This window comes from Aythya fuligula, chromosome 3 (assembly GCF_009819795.1).
Source record: "Aythya fuligula isolate bAytFul2 chromosome 3, bAytFul2.pri, whole genome shotgun sequence".
In the NCBI taxonomy this organism is placed as follows: domain Eukaryota; kingdom Metazoa; phylum Chordata; class Aves; order Anseriformes; family Anatidae; genus Aythya; species Aythya fuligula.
Window position 1 is genome coordinate 111021155 of NC_045561.1, and position 12938 is coordinate 111034092.

A 12938-nucleotide genomic window follows, 5' to 3' on the forward strand; every position below is an offset into this window, starting at 1 on the left:
CAGCAAGAGTTGAATAAGAAGGAGAGGGATTAGGAGATGGAGCATGTTAGGGTGGGGGAACGACCCATCTTTTGACCAGTGTTAAGGAGGTACTTGAAAGTGATTTGTGAAGGGATTTTTGCAGACATGCTCAAGAATATTTGATCTTAAACACAGAGACAAGGAACAGGGTGATGTAATTGAATGAATGGAATACAGAAGAGCAGTGTAGGACCTCTGGCAGAAGTTTTCTATGTGAAGTTCAAATTGAAAGTTTTACATGGAGCCTGGTAGATTTTCTTGAGATCTACCAACAGATTTTACAGTCCCAAGTGGTCACATTTAGATTATTTATTTGTTTTCCAATGATGTAATGACTTCCTCATGATGCAATGATTTCCCCGTGACTGGGAAGTAAATACTGAATTGGAAAATGTTGGGATGAAGTTACCATCATTGGTCTTTTTCATACTCCTGAAGTTAGATTGTACGTTCCTATTTGTATTGTCTGAAATGCTGTGATACAATCTAGCAAAATGAAAGCAACATGAGAAGGGGAACTATATCTATAATACCTGCTGTGAGTTACTGGAGTGGAAAGAAAAGCCTCTTCATCTGCTTTCCTCCTGAAGTGTGTGCATCTTCTCATTCATGTAACAGATGACTCTGAACTGTGCTCTTGCCTCACCAGAAGCACAGGCAGCTTCAGGCAGCAGGAAATGAGTTTTTCAGCCCTTGCTAAGCATTGGCAGATCCTTTGTCAAACACCACAGGGAAAAAAATAAAAAATAAAAAACGTTTTAAACTGTAAAAGACATGCATGTGACAATTACCTTTAAAACAGCTATTTTCCTCTCTTCTTCCCCTGCCCCTCCTCCCCCCACACACACATTTTTAGGTTTTTTGTTTGTTTTTCCCTTGCTTTTAGTGTTTTGTTTTGTTTTGTTTTGTTTTAATTCCTAAAATGGGAAATCACAGAAACTTGAGGGAAACAACAATTCAGTTTGTTGTGACCATGGCTAAGTATATAAAAAATGGAAAGAAAAGAAATAGTGAATATTCAGTCATGCTTTTGTGGAGGAGTATCAGATAGTCTGTGAACTCCACTTATTATTCCACTTCATTATTCAGGGGAAAAAGATATATTAAGAAAATGTGATGTCAAAAACTAGGTCTGTAAGTAACTGAATAAAGTTTGGGGACAATTTTTCTTTCCTTGTAAGTACTCCATTTATAGAAATAAAGGCTTCAACCTTGATGTAACTGACCTCTGAATAAATTATAATCTGAGTAAAATTATCAAGTGTTCTTTTAAAAATTTAGGTATCTATTTATTATTGACCCTCAAAGAGTATTTAGGTTCTTTAAAGATTTCTAGCCAGAATCTTTAAAATAATAAATAAATAAAAAGACAACCATAACTATTATCTGCTCAGCTTTAGGACTTCTGTAGAATCAGTGAAACTTGTTAGGTAAATAGAGATTTTTCAAACTGCTAATATGCCCTCTGGCAAAACATTCATTAAGAAAGTGGTAGGAGAGGACAGCAAGTGTGCATAATAAGTAACAAGCCACCATTCATTATTCTAAATACATACAGTTTTACTCATACTTCAAGTTAGAAAAATAGATATTTGTATACTTTTAGGGTTATTTCTTTCTAGTCTCATCTCTCCCCAAGAATGCAAGGTGCTTTACAAATGTTTTGATACCGTTTAAAGCAGTTTCATGTGGAGATAGTCATTTGAACTGTGAACAGAACAGCAGCAGTTTTGTCGTGTTAGTGCAGGGTTAATTAGTACACGCAGAGCACTGTGCCTACGCTGCTGATGTCTTTGTACAACTCTGGTGCTGGAAGTAGCATATTCAGACTCTGCTTGGGTTCCCCACGCAAAATTGCATTTTTTTCGTATTTATTCTCCCCATAGAAAACAATCAGATTGAGCTGGATAAATTGAGGTGTCATACATAAGATATATTATGTGCTACTTCCATTGTATTCACTCGTAGACAAAGGCTGCAATCCTGCACCTAGTTTCACATAAAAATTTTGGGGGAGAGCATAAAATGATTAATAATAATAATAAAGTTAGAAAACAAAATGACTTTTAAAAGCCTGAAATGATGATCCAAAGTAAAGACTGATTAAGGTAGATGTGGTATGTTTTCTCCTATGTTAAGAGTTGGTGCAAAAAAGAAATTAATCAGCTAATTTCTACGTCCACTAGAAATAGGACAGGAATTAATTGAATTAAATGGTAGCCAGAGGCATAATATATTAGGAAGTATTAGGAAAGATTCTCTTACTGAAATAGTTACATATTTTAATAGATTATGAAAGGAATCCTTCGGTTTATTATCAATGGTATAGACTAGATAAACATCAACGGGACAGAATAGGAAAGAACATATGTCCTTCTACTGTGACTAAATAGATTAGCAAGAAAATACATATACTTTCTGCAACTGTATGGAATGCTTTTGAAGATAAAGGGTGAAGGGTGACTTTAATGAGTCAATAGAAATATTGCTGTCTTCAAATCCAATCTAGTTTAGCCTAAATAATTGCATAAAAGCCATTAGTTCTGTGTAGCATGCTCTTCTCTTGTAGCCGCAACTACCAAACTGACATTGCCACTAATTAATAGAGCTCCTTTTTGAGCACTTTGTAAAGTTTAAGATATTTTTTTGTTCTGTGAAATGATTGAACAACCTTAATGAGCTTTTGATTAGATATTGGTACCATAGGTCTTATATTCTAGGCACCATTCATGATCTATTCGGTGTTTGTAAGATGAGAGAACTTGTCAGCAAAATAGAGAGAAGCAGCTGTAACAAGAAACAAACATCTGAGTTTAGCATTTCAGCAATAACCCTTTTTTTTTTTTTTTTTTTTATTAGCTACCTTTAATGTTCTTCCATATCACAAGCACAATTTAAAACCCAGTCAATCTGTCTTGTATATAGCAGAAAGTTTGAAAGAACATACATGCTAAAGTCTCTGAATATGCTGCCTACATTGCTCTTACCAAATTCCTACATGTGTGAGAAATCTTTTGTTTGCACATGTATTGAAAGATTATTAGATTGCTGTTGGCTCATTTATTTATCCACTTTGACCATTTTTATATACAGACATGTATGCTAAGATAGCATGAATAATGCTGCAATGTTAATACAGACATAAAGACCCAATCTAGGCAGAATTTAAAGAGCTAAGGTCTACTGAATCTATGTTCACAGTCATCAGGGGAATAAGGACTTAATGCAGCAGAATAACTAGTCAGAAGTGGTTTTCATTCCATTTAACTGGAGAGGTAAAATGTACGAACATTTTGTTTCTCTCATTTAGATAGCAAATGAACAATCTACTAATATGATCTACAATCTACAATCTAAGAACAATCTACTGGTATTTTCAGAAGAAGTAGTGCCATCTCTTGCTTAGTTATTGTATTAGTATTAGTATTTGGTTAGTTTCAGAGGGACTTTAAATTGTTGAAAATATTACTCAATGAGAATACAGGAATCCCAAATAGTCAGGCTGCATTAATATAAATTTAATATCAATGTATTGATATCAATATATCAATAAATTCTTTCTTATCTGAACATATAAAAGCATAAGCAAAACTTTGCAAACAAAAAAAAACATTTAAGCAAAAGCATAAGCAAAACATTTTATGTTTTTCATTGTCTTAAACTTCATGTTGCCAAAATCTGTCCTGTCAGCACTTGACTCTGAGTTCCAGTACTTAATTGTATACCAAGTTTAATTTCTTTCTGTAAGTACATTTCCAAGAAGCAAGTCGCTGAAATTATGATGAAAGGCCATCTTCATGCACATTTATGGTATGAATACCTAAGCTGAAGTCAGCTCAGTCAGAACTGAAAATTGGATCTTAACATTAAATTTGGACACAAGAACTGACAAGATTACCTGTTCTTATTAATAACTCTCTGTCTTTGTCTCTTACTTTTTATGCATTTTTATTTCTTTTTCTACTTTGACATAGACTCTCACTTTCTCCTTCCTTTGTCTTGTTTTACCACATTTTTCTTACCTCTCTGTTTTCTTTCATTCCCTTATTCCTCTTTTATTATTGTAGTCCTTCTCATTTCAAAAGAGTACTCCATTTTGTACTTATACTATTATGTAAACCAGACCAATAATCAGGAGACCAAGCTATAAATACAACATGGAAATCCCTGATAAGGCAGGGTAGAATGAACATTTGTATTACATTAATGTCTTTTGTATTACAATAAGAAGAATATCTTATTATGCTAGGGAGTACAATGCACAGTCTTTTGCTAATATACTATACTGGTCACTAATCCAATGTGAAGGTCATATACAAATTATCTATTAGCTTTTACTATTGCTTTCTGTATCATATTGATAACCCAGCTTCTGACCCAACCTTTTACTTCCCTATTCAGCTTATATTGTAATTGAGGTCATTTCTGAAGAAAAAGAAAATAAATAAATAAGAGAAGTTTACATTGATAAGTTGTTTCTTTTTTTTCCTGTGTCTATGCAGTCTAACTGCAAAGGATTTGCTATTCCACACCTTATTGTTTCTTCATGTATTTATATTTGCTATATCATTTCTCAAGGGTTTTAGAATTGCATTTGCAAATTAAAAAATATAAACAGCAGGAATTAATTTCAGCTGTACAACTGTCAATGGAACACTGTATATTCCAGGACAGTCAAAACTAATAACACTTTTGAAACCTATGATCATCTTTAATTTGGAAGGCTGTCTGATATTAAACATATCAAAGACAGAATTCTGACCTAGTTTTATCATGCTGAAGTGATTCAATACAAGTGATTTAATGTATACTGTTTTTTTATTTATCATACAAGTGATTCAATGTATACTGTTTTCCTTCACAATATCAAACTTTCTCGATATTTTCCACCATGGAAATAATTTTCATGCAATAAAAATGCATGACTTTAAGCAATGGTTAAGGAGCCTGACCAATACAATTCCTTTTAGTGAAATTATATTTTATTTACTATTGGTTCAATCTTGTACAATATTTGGTAATAAAAAATACCCATCTCTTCTCAAAAAAACACATATAGGTTGCTTCCAAAGAACAAACATTCACGTGCAATTGTTAATATCAGTGCTCTGAGCAATTAATTATTACTGTTGTAGTATCGGAAACTTTATTCAAAGTTTTTCTTTTGTCCTTCAAAAATGATTTAGGTCTTATAGTAACCCTTCTTTTCAAACCTTTGTTTTAGCTTCACTATCTCAAAAGAGGTGTTGAGATAAGTGTGGTTTTGTGTCCTCTATTGCTTTGGAACCAAAAATGCCTGAAAGTACTGGCAAATGGCACCTCTTTTCTGTTATACATATAATCACTGCGTATGCAACATCAGATATACGACAACCAAGTTTAGAGAACAGGGTATACCACTTGAGATCTCAAAGCAATGAAAGCATGTAACATGTATTTTGAAGTCCAATATAAAGTTACAGAAAATTAGATAAATATACAACGTGTTCAAAAAAGAACCCGCCAGGCTATGGTCAATTTTGTCTAGGTCAACCAACCAAACAAGAGGCATTAGATTTCTTCTATTTGGCGTTCAGTGTTATACAAAAAAGCATTAACAATGGTTATGAAGATGGGAATTAATAGTGGAACTCTGAGCTGAGTAAAGAATGTACTAGTAGAAAAGCATTGAATAGGAAAAATTGAGCCTGATGGTAGGTAACAAATGGTTAGCCTTGGACCAATCTTGTTAAATTTTTGTATAAATAACCTTGGCTAAAAAAAAAAAAAAAAATTAAGACACAAAGCTAAAAGGCATCGTCAATACTGAAGAGGATTAGGGTATTTCACAAAAAGAACTGCATGGCCCTGAGGATGGGAATAAGTGTAATTAAATTAAATTAAATTTATAATAAAAAGAGGAAGGTCACTGGGGACTATGAACAGAAATTTCTGCTATTGTCTAGGAACTCATCTGTAAGAAGTGACTGAGAAGAGAGGGACACAGGTGTACAAGCTGATCACAGGATGACTGTAAGCTAGAAAGGGATGGCAAGAGTAGAAAAACTCAAATGCTATCCTGCAGTACAACAGTCAAGGTGTTTTCGGCTGAGAAAGAAAAGCAAAGAAAATAAATTCCACTGTTGAGACTTAATTTGTAATAAAGTGTACAATTCTGGTCATTTATATTCAAGAAAGACATGAAACTGGAAAAGACATAGAGAAGAATCACTTCAATAATGAAGGAAACAGAGAGTTAATCAAACAAGAGAAGAGTTCAGCTTGTAAACCAGAGGGGTGTGATTGGTGTCTGTACATAAATCAGGGTAAAGACAAAAGAGAAAGAATTATTTAAACTCAAGGACAGTGTTTGCCACAGCAATAAACAGTCATAAACTGTCTGTTAATAGTAAATTGATAATTCTATTTCCAGAATTCCAAGCTTTAGCCCTTTCCTATGTTTCCAATACTCCCTTTGAAGACATGAGAATTTCAAGAATAAGATATTAGATATGATTTGGTATGCTTAATAACTGGGAAGGGGGGGTGGGGGGGATGTTAAAAGATGTTAAATAACATCAATCCCAGTATTCACCCCCAAGGAACATTGTTCATCTGATCTCCACCTGGACATTGAGTCGTTGACCACAAATCTTTGATTGCAACCATCCAGCAAATTTCAAAAGGCTTTAAATCAGTCCGTACATGTATCTATCTACACGTATGTTTATTTAAAAGAGGAAAAAGATAATTCAGTTAAAGTATAAGTTTGTGAAAGGGAGAGAGAGATCATAACTTTGTGCACTGCCTTAATTATATTTTAACTCAAGCAAATTAAAGCCTAGTATTCCAGTATGTCATTCATGGAGAAAATCTTATTCACAAGGCAGCTCTATTCATGATGGATTCTTGCACATATTCAAATTCATCATAATTTTCTTAGTCTGAAGTTCTTATTTTTATGGAACATAATTAACATTTCTGTAGAGGGGCACCAGTTTGCACACTACAATAGTATTAAAACTAAGCAGGATTTAAGAATAAATGAAGATATTTTTGAGTGGAAGTAGCTCTTTATTCCCTCCAAAATAATACTTACTCTATCATAAAGTTACTTTGCATGGATATACTTAAGCTCCCAATACAAAATAAAAATAAAAATAAAAAAGTAAAAATAAAAAAATAAAAAAAATAAAAAAAATAAAAATAATAAAAAAAAGACAAATAAATAAGGTCAAATAGACTTTTGGGGTGTACTTGTAAGGCAGTAAACAAAGAAACATGCACAAAAATATTGGATAACTACAAGTAATAGGTAGTTATACAATATTTGGAGACAGACTGCTAGGATTCTACCCCACCTCATCCTCAGCCGCATTCCAGGCTGGAAGTCAGATTCAAGAAAAATGTAATGATATCACCACACGTTTCTTGGCTGCTCTCCTTTCTACCATGAACCATCATATTTAAAATAAAAATAATATTAAACAAACAAAAATGTCATTTAATGTAAACACAATCCAGATTTCTGTTATAAGCTATAGCTGATGAGGTTGACAAATTTGCTTGAAAAAATACAATTGTCCCCTAATAGGCATAATGCAACTTTCCTACTTATCTGACAACAAACCCACTTTCATTTAATCCTATTGTAGTACATTTATTAAATTTTATTTAAGAAATTCATGGGTGCCCAGGGATTCTGTAGAATATCCCACACTTGGAGATATTGAAAATTTAACTGGGAAGACCCTGAGCTACCTGATCTAGATTTGATATTGAGCCTGCCTTGAGCAGGAAGGTGAATTAGATGACCTCCTGTGGTCTCATCCAGTGTCAATTATCTGTGGCTTTAGCAGAGTCAACAGAAAAGAACCCTTCAGTCTTGAAGTCAAATAATTATGACATATTCATGCCAGCTGAACATTTCTTAAACCAGACATATTTCAGTTTCTGTCCTAGCAAACTTTTAGCCATAGATCATAAATATTACAGTGGAAAACACTAGCTGGATACTAACTTATCACGGTTGGAAGCTAAAAGATTATAATAATCTTCTACCAGACCATTACCAAGAAGGTCAAGTAGCTGAACAGTTATCTCATCTCACCTTTAGATAAGTCTTGACCAAAACAGATAGTATAAACTGTCAAAGGGAGTTTTCTAACAGTCTTCAAGGTAAAAGCTATGCTATAATTAAGCAATACTATAATGAAGACATTACGATTAAAATAGTTTAATCCACAGCAGACTTCTCTAAGTTCTCATATCTAAAAATCAATTACAACTTCTTTGAAAGTGCTTTTAACATAGTTGTAGAGGGTGGGGGGGGGGGGGGGGGTAGGGGGGGGGAAATTAGATGATTAGACAGGGAAAGTAAGATTTGCCAAAAAAAAAAAAAAAAAAAAAAAAAAGTAGAAAAGTAGTTTCTGAAATAAGGAACCATGCTTAGGTGTGTGAGGTGCCAGTAAAATGGATTCAGGCCCTAATCAAAATTAAATCACTGCTCTCATATTATATAGGCCTATTTAAATAGAGACCCACCTATAATAAAACAGTGTATCAGTACTCTTCTTAGTGTTAAATGTAATGATTTTGCAAAATTAAGAAGCCAGAAGATATAAAGTAAGGCTTAGGACTGCCAGATTTATGACAGTGTTATTACTGTTGGCAGATCACTTTTCTTTTTAAACTGCAGCTTGTACCAAGTGGAGCTGAAGCATCCCTACAATAACCTCTGCCTGGATCTTGCACAGATATTGACAAATGATCGTAATTTATCAGGAAACATCCTGGGTGTCTGCTGAACCAGGGTTCTGTCTTACTATTGGACCTGCATATCACTGTTGCTCACCTGGTGAATTGTAAGGTCTAAATACTGGTCATTTGGGGTATGCAAAGAAGTTGTTGACATTCTTGTGTCTATCTTTGGCATCTAGGTCATACTGAAAGTAGGATAACTGCACTCTGAAGTATACCTTGTTATTGACTATTACTGATTTTTTTCTGTTTGTTAGCCATTCAGTGAATCAGCCATTCAGTGTTCAGTTCAGTATTTGCATCTAAGCTTTTTCATTTAATCAAAAATAGGGCTTATCCTAACAAAAATTATTAATTTATTCCCTGAGTATGAAAGGATATAAATGCATCTATTTATCTGTGTATTTTTAGCTGGATTTATCTTAAGTGCTTGCATTGCTCACTATAAAATTATTGCAGTGTCTCACAATACTTAGGCTCTTGCAGTTTTATTTCTGTAACAGTACAATTTTATTCTCTTAACTCTGCATTAATCCGACTGGCAAATACTAGAATGAAAAAATAAAATAACACAACAGCTGCAAACTCCACAGTCTAACTCTCAATCCTGATCTGCTGTGGGTGTATCATCCTCCATAAAAACACATTAGTCTACAGTGAGATGCAACTTGGACATGCATGAGCCTATGTACATCAGCAGAGTGATACAGGGCTTCTTGTAATGGGGTATTGCAAGCCCAACGTGCCCCTCAATGATGGCTTTTGCCTCTGTCTGAAATGTGAATTCAGGAGTACTTGTGTATAGATATTCACTGCAATGCCATTTGGGTGAAAACTGTCACAAGTACAAGTCATAGAAAAGAGAGCTTTGTGCACCTATTGTATAGCAGTTTTCATGTACCCTGGTCAGATGTTAATTTGGACAATCAGTGTGAACTTACCTTTCAGTCCTGAGTCAGCCTGTGGATCTCTCTGTCTCCCTAGCAGCTGTGCCCATTTTCCTTCTTTATGCCTGTAAGGCATTGACGTAATTTATGCTTGAGGTTCAAGTACATATAGAGTTAGGCAGGTGTTGCCAAGTAAATGTCGGCCATCGTGATTATCCATTTAATAACAAATATAATTACTCTATATCTGCTGATGCACAGAAGCAGAAGTCTCTTGAAACTCTCTTGAGGCACACATATTTTAAAAGAAACAGCAAATAACTTATCAGAGGCTCTTCCTCTCTAGAGCAGTCCTCAGCAAGACTCAAAAATTGAATAAATGAGATCTTGCTCACCAGGTGGGTTTTTGCAGGCTGTGATGTTGGTTCTTATAGTTCTAAAAAGGAAGTGATAAGCCTCCTGTATTGAATGTGAGTGCTCTACAGACAGGAGGATAGACGACTGAAAAGAGAAATCCCCACAGTGAGGGATTTGTGAGATTTGGCAGAAAATCTACATCACAATGCTGTGCTATTTCCCACAGGGAAGAAGACCAGAGAATTTCTTAAGAGAAAGGCACTATTCCACCACTGCTCCTTCACAAGTGACAGACAGGAGACAAATCAGGTACCAGTACAGACAGGTATATTCTTTATTGTATTCCTCGACACAGGAAAATCTGAAAGGTCTAAGACACCACCTTCAGCCTCACTGGACTTCAGGTTTATATGCAGAATAAAACTGCAAGTTGGAGGGATCGTGGATAAATCCACAGGGTGAATGAAGCTCACTTATTTTCAGAGCTTTCTAGCAGCTTGCAATACTTGCAGACATAGCAGAAGTCAGCGGAAGTGAAAAATAAAGCCATCACAAAAGGCTATATTTTGGAACTTACAAATGGAAGCTAAGATATTTTAACTATTCAATTAACTGTGGCTGTAGGATTTGCCCTGTGAGCATTTTAGTTTGTAATCTACACTGCCCTTCTCTCACCTTTGAATAACTTTTTACTCTCTTCCTTTTTATCTGTCACTGACTTTTAAAATGAAGCACAAGACTCTGCAAGTTGCAGGACCACCTCTGTCGCCAGAGAAAGCCATGATGTGTTGTGAGAGCATTAAAGATTCAGAAATAAATTGCAAAGTTGCTTCAGAGCACAGTGAAGCATTTAGCTGCAACTCAGCTGGGTGGAAAAAAAAGAAGTCACACTCCAAAAGAGACAGAGAGCTATCACTGCTTGAAATTATTGAATAATTTATTCAAAACACAAACAGGTCTATTAGAATGAAGGTGATGGTCTGCAGACAGAGGTCATGCAGAAAAGTACAGGGCTGATAACTGTATTTTTCCTCTTTCGCTGGCTATCAAAATACTGGATTGTCTTAAAAAAGAAGCTAGTTACAATCAATCACTTTTATAGCACCTTCACTGTAGATTACTGCTTAGTGTAACTGGATTGGAAAGGAACTATTACATTCAAGCTACAAGTCATGCAAAATGTTTCTTAAATAATGAAGCCAAAATGAGAATGTATCATAGAAGTCCATTGAAAACTCCATTTCCTTCAAATATTTTGCAAAAAGCAAGTTTTTATACTACACATTCTGCTTTACTACACACACAGCTACCTGACAGAGCTCAGAGTAATACAGCTCGAGTGCAGCAGCTAACATGTAGCCATAAAGTAAACGATTAGCTTTCACACCCTCAGTGCAGATCATTTTCAAAGGTAGTTTATGTAGGGAGCCATTAACCCTCAAAGCAGAATCTAAACACCTGGTGCAGTCAAACACTTGTGAAGGGAAACAGCTTTCCCATTCTCACTTAGGCAAAAAAAAAAAAAAGCTCTGTCTCTTCTCTTTCTCCTCTCATGCTCATGCTCTTCTCTACTACTTTTAACTACTGGGTTTCCTCTTCATCCTGAGGAATGCCTTCTATGGAGAGTAAATCTCATTTACTCACAATGCAGGAGAAATTACATAAAACACATTTCAATTGTGTGTACTTTCTTCATCACTATTTTTGATAGCTACCCAAACAGCTACAGATTGCAGAATTACCACACCAGATTCCTTGGCACTAGCCGATAGAGGCTTAAAATGTTTAATCCGCTGCTTGTCTGTGGTAAGCCTTTGTTATTAGCCTTGGGAAGGATCCTTATCAGTCAGCAATCTGATTTAGCTCTCATTCCCAACTTGTTTGGGTGTTTTTCACCTTGTGGGAAACAATTGGTCGAAGTTGTTAAGCTTCTTTTATGCAGAGCTAATAAGTTCTTGGATGTCTAGTTCTCCTTTTTGCTGTGTATCAACATGATCCTGTTCTTGTGAGAAGTGCCAAGGTTTGTCTGTCAGAGCAGGAATTATACTTCTTGCACCACATTTTTCATGGAGTACAGATAAAATCCAACATCTTTTTTGTTGTTGTTTGGTTTGCTTTGCTTTGCTTGGCAAACAGTATTTTTTTTCATTGGTTTCCAGAAAACACAGTCCAAAAATTGTGAAATACAAATATAGGAGAAGAGAGGCATTTTGAGGTATACACCCAAAGACATATAAATTCTTTTTTACTGTCTTTAGCCTGGCATTTCAGATTAACTCTTTGCAGTAGCACAAGCCAGACTTTCATATATTCAGAATTTTAAAAAGCATTATAAAGGATTAGTTCATGCAAATTTCTGATAAGGACTTATTAATAATTCTAAGAAAACATGTTAGCCTCAATAAAACAAATATTTAAGACATGCATAGAACCTTGTAACCAGCCTGAAACATAGTAAACAGTATTTGTGCATTAAACAAAACCTATTATACACTTAATGTTATCCATTAACATTAAGTTGTGCTTCCACAGCTTCTCTGGGCAACCTGTTCCGCTGCCTCACAACCCTCACAACAAAGAATTTCTTCCTTATATCTAATCTAAAACTACCCTTTTTAGTTTAAAGCCATTACTCTTTGTCCTATCACTACACCACCTGACAGAGTCCCTCACCAGCTTTCCTGTAGGCCCCCTTTAGAATTGGAAGGCCTTGATAAGTCCTCCTCTGAGCCTTCTCTTCTCCAGTCTGAACAACCCCCACTCCTTCAGCCTATCTGCATAGGAGAGGTGCTCTAATCCTTTGATCATCTTGCTCGCCCTCTTCTCAACTTGTTTTAACACATCCACGTCCTTATCATGCTGGGAACGTCAGAGCTGAATGTGATACTCTAGCTGGGGTCTCACCAGAGCAGAGCAGAGGGGCAGAATCACCTC